This window comes from Danio rerio, chromosome 25 (genome assembly GCF_052040795.2).
Source record: "Danio rerio strain M-AB ecotype USA chromosome 25, GRCz13ab, whole genome shotgun sequence".
Classification (NCBI taxonomy): Eukaryota; Metazoa; Chordata; class Actinopteri; order Cypriniformes; family Danionidae; genus Danio; species Danio rerio.
The window spans coordinates 16,013,020-16,019,019 of NC_141045.1; the positions used below are offsets into that span (position 1 = coordinate 16,013,020).

Here is a 6,000-nt window from a genome sequence, read left to right on the forward strand (position 1 = left end):
TGCCCTTTTGAGACGAGGCCGTGTAGTGTTCTGGAGGTGATCATGGTACACATTAATGAACCTCTAATGTGTTTGAGGCATGTGTCAGTCTCGGTTCAAACTAGCTGCGCTATAATATAATTACGCGTGGTCTGAGTTATCCATCCAAAAGAGCTGACAGAAGCACTGGGAAACTTCCTTTCTGCAACAACTTGCTATCTAATGTGATCTACTGTGGGCTACCTTCTCCAGTGGATAGCTCTCCAAGGCCTTTAAATAATTGCTTGATTATTTTGGACTGTTCACATGCTTTCGCAAATAAAACTTAACAAATAGAATGAGAAAGCTTAATGTTATTGTTACATAAATTACTTTAACGTTTGGTCATTAAAGACATTTTTAGGGTTATGTACTACGTAGCTTAGATGACAGCATTAATATTATTTATCACTTTGAGATTTAAATAATTTTGTTAATTATTTATTCCTTCACTTCTTTAGAAAAGCATTGTGATAGTGTTTTCAATGGAGGAAAATGAAGCCAACAATTAGGTTTAAGTCAATTAAGTACAGCTTTGAATAATTATGTTGGTTCATTTTACATACTAAAATAGGTTTCACAAATGTTATTTGAAACATTAAACTAGTATATAATGTGTTCTATCATTATACAATCATTTTTGAACGTTTAATTTAATGCAGACAACAAAAAAGGACCCACACCGTGCATTTGTTTTTTATATATTTTCCACTATTAGTAGGCTTTTTTTTTACTTATATTATTAGTATTCTGATTGCTATACTTTATTTAGCTTTCTTTTTTGTCAATTAAGTACTTATTTTAGTTACTTATTTAGTTACCAGGGTAACATTCATATTTAAATATATATTTATATGTTTAAGTGCTTCAAATTTAGGCTTTTCGATCTAACATTTACGCTTTATTTTTTTTTTTTTTTTAGTCTTATGGAAATTAAAACTTTTTAAATAACACTTCAAGTTAAGAATACCCACATTTATTTTTTGAGAGTCTGTTTTTGATTCATTTTCAGCAATTACATCTATTAAAATTGATCCCTCTCCGTTAACTGGCCAGTTTAGAGTTCTACCCCTTGACTGTGAGTTAGAGTTGGGTGATGTCGACCAATTTGGCATCGATGTCTAATATGAAACATCGTGATGGACGATGGCATCGTCGTCATAGGCAGCGGTGAATAATTATTTATGAACAATTAAATAATTCATAACAAATTAATTATTTGTAGCCTACCGTTTCAACTACCTGACCCACATGGTCTTTGTTTTACCTAAAACCAAATAAAGAAAGTTACACACAAATTACCACCTATCAATCACTTTTTAATCTGTGTCGTTATAATGGCGTTGACAAATTTGATTGGTAAAAAAGGTGAACGACCAACAGTATATGAGCTAGATTTTCGATAACACGTGTGAAAGCGAAAGATTGAAGCAGTGTACTGATATTGTGACACGTTACCTGAAAGATTCAAAAGACCAAAGAGCCGTTAGATAGAGACAAAATTAATTAAATATCACGTTATATATAACAATCCAATGTGCACTGTTCTCTGGGGCTTTGTGCTCAAAGCACCCACTGACTGCCTGGAGCTCAGACGTACGTGTATGCTGCAGAGCATGCCTGCGTGTGTGGTCACATAATGTACGTTTTCAGCGGTATAGTGTGGAAAAAGGCTTTTTCAGAATCCAAAATGAAATGCCAGTGTTTGGACGTGGATCATTTTTATTCTAAGATGCCATTTTTAAAACTAAGACGTAATAGTGTAAACGCCCAACCCACCTGTCAGTTACTATTTAATTTTTCTGAATTAATATATTTTCTGTCAGTATTAGCTAGGCAGTGTATTTTGTTAAATTACAAAAAAATTATATAGTCTTTGAGGTTCAGTAATAAAATTTATGACATTTGGTTGCCATTCTTGGAGCATGTTAAATCTCTGAAACTTGAAATAGTTTGAGTAGAATGAACGGTTGCTCATCCTGCATTTTTAATTCAACTCATTCTTGACTTAAAACCACAAGTTTGACGAATGTGTCTCCCCCAGCCTATTCAGTTTAATATATTTTCCCTTTTCTCTTTCTTTTATTTATTTATTTTTTCTTATTCTTTCATTATCACTATTTACTTTAATAATCCACCATGCTGCCAACCTCAACTTTCGTTACTGACCTGTTTATATGCTTAATTTGTAAAATGAATGCACATCATATATTGTTTATGCACATCATATAATGTGTTGCACAGTATGAGGGTTATAGTGTTGTTTATTTTTTTTTTTATAATTTTGTACTGTTATATATATATATATATATATATATATATATATATATATATATATATATATATATATATATATCCACACACACACACACAAACACACACATATATATATATATATATATATATATATATATATATATATATATATATATATATATATATATAATTTGTACTGTTATTTTCTTTTTTTATTTTTGTTTGCTAAATGTAACAAAAATCTGATAAATAAATCTTTAAAAACTACACACTACACACACACACACAATACACACAAGATTAAATAAATATATATACTGTATATAAATATGATTTATTTTAAAATTTCAAAAATTATATTTTATAGAGCAAAGAAATTTTCACAGTATGTCTGATAATATTTTTGCTTATGGAGAAAGTCTTACTTGTTTTATTTTGGCAAGAATAAAAGCAGTTTTTAATTTTTTTAAAAAAATTTTAAGGTCAAAATTATAAGCCCCTTTAAGCTATATATTTTTTGATAGTCTACTGAACAAACCATCATTATACAATAATTTGCCTAATTACCCTAACCTGTCTAGTTAACCTAATTAACATAGTTAAGCCTTTAAATGTCACTTTAAGCTGTATAGGAGTGTATTAAAAAAATTTTTGTAAAATATTATTTACTGTCATAATGGCAAAGATCAAATAAATCAGTTATGAGAAGTTAGTTATTAAAACTATTATACTTAAAAATGTGTTTAAAAAAAATCTCTCCGTTACACAGATATTGTGGGAAAAAATAAACAAGAGGGCTAATAATTCTAATTTCAACTGTATACATTTTTTATGTATATAAAAACATTAAAATAGTTATTGCTTTTAAAAACATTTACTTCACATTTTAGTGTTTAGTTAAAATTATGAATTATTTATCAGCGTTATTCATCAAATAACCTGTACAGAACTCTTTAAATGAAAGTTTAAAACATCATGAAAGATAACATTAAGCTTCAGCTTAAGATGAGCAAGGATTCCCCTGCGAGGTCATGTGGCAAATATTTATACATGTTTACTATAGACGCACGGTTTCTCTGTTTAGCGTCAACGGTGCCAAGTGGGGCATAAACTCAACAAATAAGCAAATCAAATACAATGCACTTGGCTTCAAATGCAGAAGGGGACACCGCTCGCCCTAATGCTGAAACTCCGGTGCTGGGTTGATGAGTCTGAAAGGTTACACACCTATTAAACATGGTGGAAGTATTGTTCTGTGCTTTTAACACATCTGGGCCCATCCGCGGTGATAGCTACTTGTTGCGGTGGCTTGGTGTGACCGAACATTCTGTCATTATGAAATGCGAAGTGGCAAATGCGACGTTGTTAAATTGCATTACAGAGGCTGAAATAAGTCAACAACACGCACCACATGACACAAAATCATACGTATATTATGTACACATCTGTCTTGTATGGTATGGAGAAGTGGCCTCTAGTGTGGTTGAATGACAATGAGGCATGACTTGACTTGACATTTGAGTACTATTATGATAATGTGTCTTTATGTGAATCTGCTAAAATGCTCACACATTTGGATGCAGAGTTCATTTAAGACGTAAGGGGTAGCAGACCAGATCAGGTTCCACACATAATTTCTATGAATATGAAATCAGAGTGAAGTAATAGCACTGGGTTATGAAGCAGCGAGAATGGTTTGAATATGTGAAACCACTGCGTTGTTCAGTGATCACACAAGCCCTTTAAAATGACTGTGATTTTAACTTACATTTGTTGTTACATCGCATTTCCAGCTATACCAACATTTTTTGTGGTAATTATCAGTGAGACAATAAAAAAATTAAATGAAATTGTTATAAATATAATTTATCTCTCTGAACAGCTTACACTGAAGCAAATTTAAATAACATGCTATATTTTACTTAAGGCAAGAAATAGAAAGCATTTTTTGTGATTTATCTGTTGACTTTGAGATGTGTGGGGCTTTTTGCCTTTATATAAAGTGTTTTTCCCCCAATCTAAATGACAAGAAAACATTGAAAATACATTTGTATGTGTTTTTCCAATTACAAATTTATCTGTTGAACATTTTTCCAAAGAGCCCACTCCTCAGTAAAATCTAAAAGTCTGAACACCATATACAATGTTCAGGGTTTTTTTTTTGCTAGAAATGTATGCAAATTAGCATATATTTAATTAACTATTTGCATATGTCAACAACATTTGAGAAAACATTTGCAAGCAATCAATTAAAGATGTACATAGCAATAACATTTAGGTTTTGTTTTATGTATTATATTTTTATCTTAATGGCCTGCAGTGTCTTGTCTAACATATTCTCGCTTCAGTCATTTGTTCTTACCTGTTACCTACTCTCGTGTTTCTTCAAATCTTTGCAGTCAGTTCTGCTTTTTGGGTCATGGTCTGGTTTCTTGCAGGTCTAGTTCATCTCGCAGGTAAATGGTACCTGAGGGAAGAGGAACAAGGCAATATGAATGGCGTTTCAGGTATGGATGGGCTCAATAACAACAATCCATGCGTGTAATAACGAGGACCATTAGTTTTATGAAGGTTATAATGTTAAAATAGATACTTGACTGAACTAATTGTTAAACCCCATAAATATGGTAACACAATCTGTAAAAGTGTACAAAACGTACCTTCGTAGAAAAACCGTTTGTTTGCAAGGTCTTGTAATCAAGAGCAGAACTGGTTTCCTTGAAAATGTTTCGGAGTTCGTTTGTAAAAAAAAAACATTTTGTAAAATGTTTGTAAACGCGTTTGCCTGACGTTAAATGTGAACGACTGGCGCCATTAATGACTCAAAAATACGTAACGGTAACGTTAACAGCGCATATAAAGATTACCGAACAAATTACTCATCTAGATCAAGTCTTTATGATTAAAATATAAGTCACTAATCGTGACGTACTGGTATAATGAGATTACCTGGAGATTAGCGAGCTAATTTGTCAAGTGACTCGGTTCTCATGTCATGGAGACCAAATGATGACGAATCTTCCTGTGTTGCCAGATTTAACGTTATTTTCCAGCCTAAAAACTGTACAAAAACCCGCCAAAACACACAAAAACCGCCTAAAATATTAGATTAATGTTTTATTCAATTTTAATTCACTTAAATCGAAATCAATATAGGTACTTTAACTGTCATAATTTTTAACCATACAGCAAACAACACCAACATTCAGAACCACAACTGGATCACATCGAAACACTGCCCCCTCTCACCCACACACTGCACTTAATGTTAAAGTATATTTTACTTTCGAAATGGGGTATAAATTCATCCTATTTGGCGTTTTATATTTATTTGAACATAATTAGGTGTTGCTTGTCAATCAGACAACGTTTCTATGTTTGTTCTTTCTGTCATGTCATTGGCCTATGAACATTTCCTGCTTGTTATCAGACTATTTCATATCTGTAACAAGAGGCGATTCAAATTTGGAGTCAGATTCAAAAGGGAGTCAGATTTGTCCGGGGAATCCGGTGACTTTGATACAACTTTCCATCATGTCTTCTTGCTGGTGGGACCAAGCGGTTTGCTCTATGCACTGGTCACTACTACCTGAATAGAGTAGGAGCACACAGCACATGCCCAGATTTTGACAACCCGCCTATGGCATTTTTTACCCGCACAATAAAATTCAAAACCGCCCAATCTGGCAACGCTGGGTTTTTCAATGAATGACCAAACAAATGACT

At 32.5% G+C, this 6,000-nt stretch overlaps 1 long non-coding RNA gene across 8 annotated transcripts in view; it reads right to left on the minus strand.

Moving 5' to 3' along the window:
• Window positions 1–5,285, minus strand: part of LOC137489337 (uncharacterized) — an 83,862-nt gene extending 78,577 nt beyond the window's left edge. For all 8 annotated transcript variants that reach the window (XR_015526363.1, XR_015526362.1, XR_015526360.1 and 5 more), the window contains exons 1-2: window positions 4,935–5,285; window positions 4,637–4,741 (exon numbers count right to left, since the gene is read on the minus strand). This is a non-coding gene — a long non-coding RNA (uncharacterized LOC137489337). The remainder of the gene's footprint in view (window positions 1–4,636; window positions 4,742–4,934) is intronic.
• Between the last annotated feature and the right edge of the window lie 715 nt (window positions 5,286–6,000).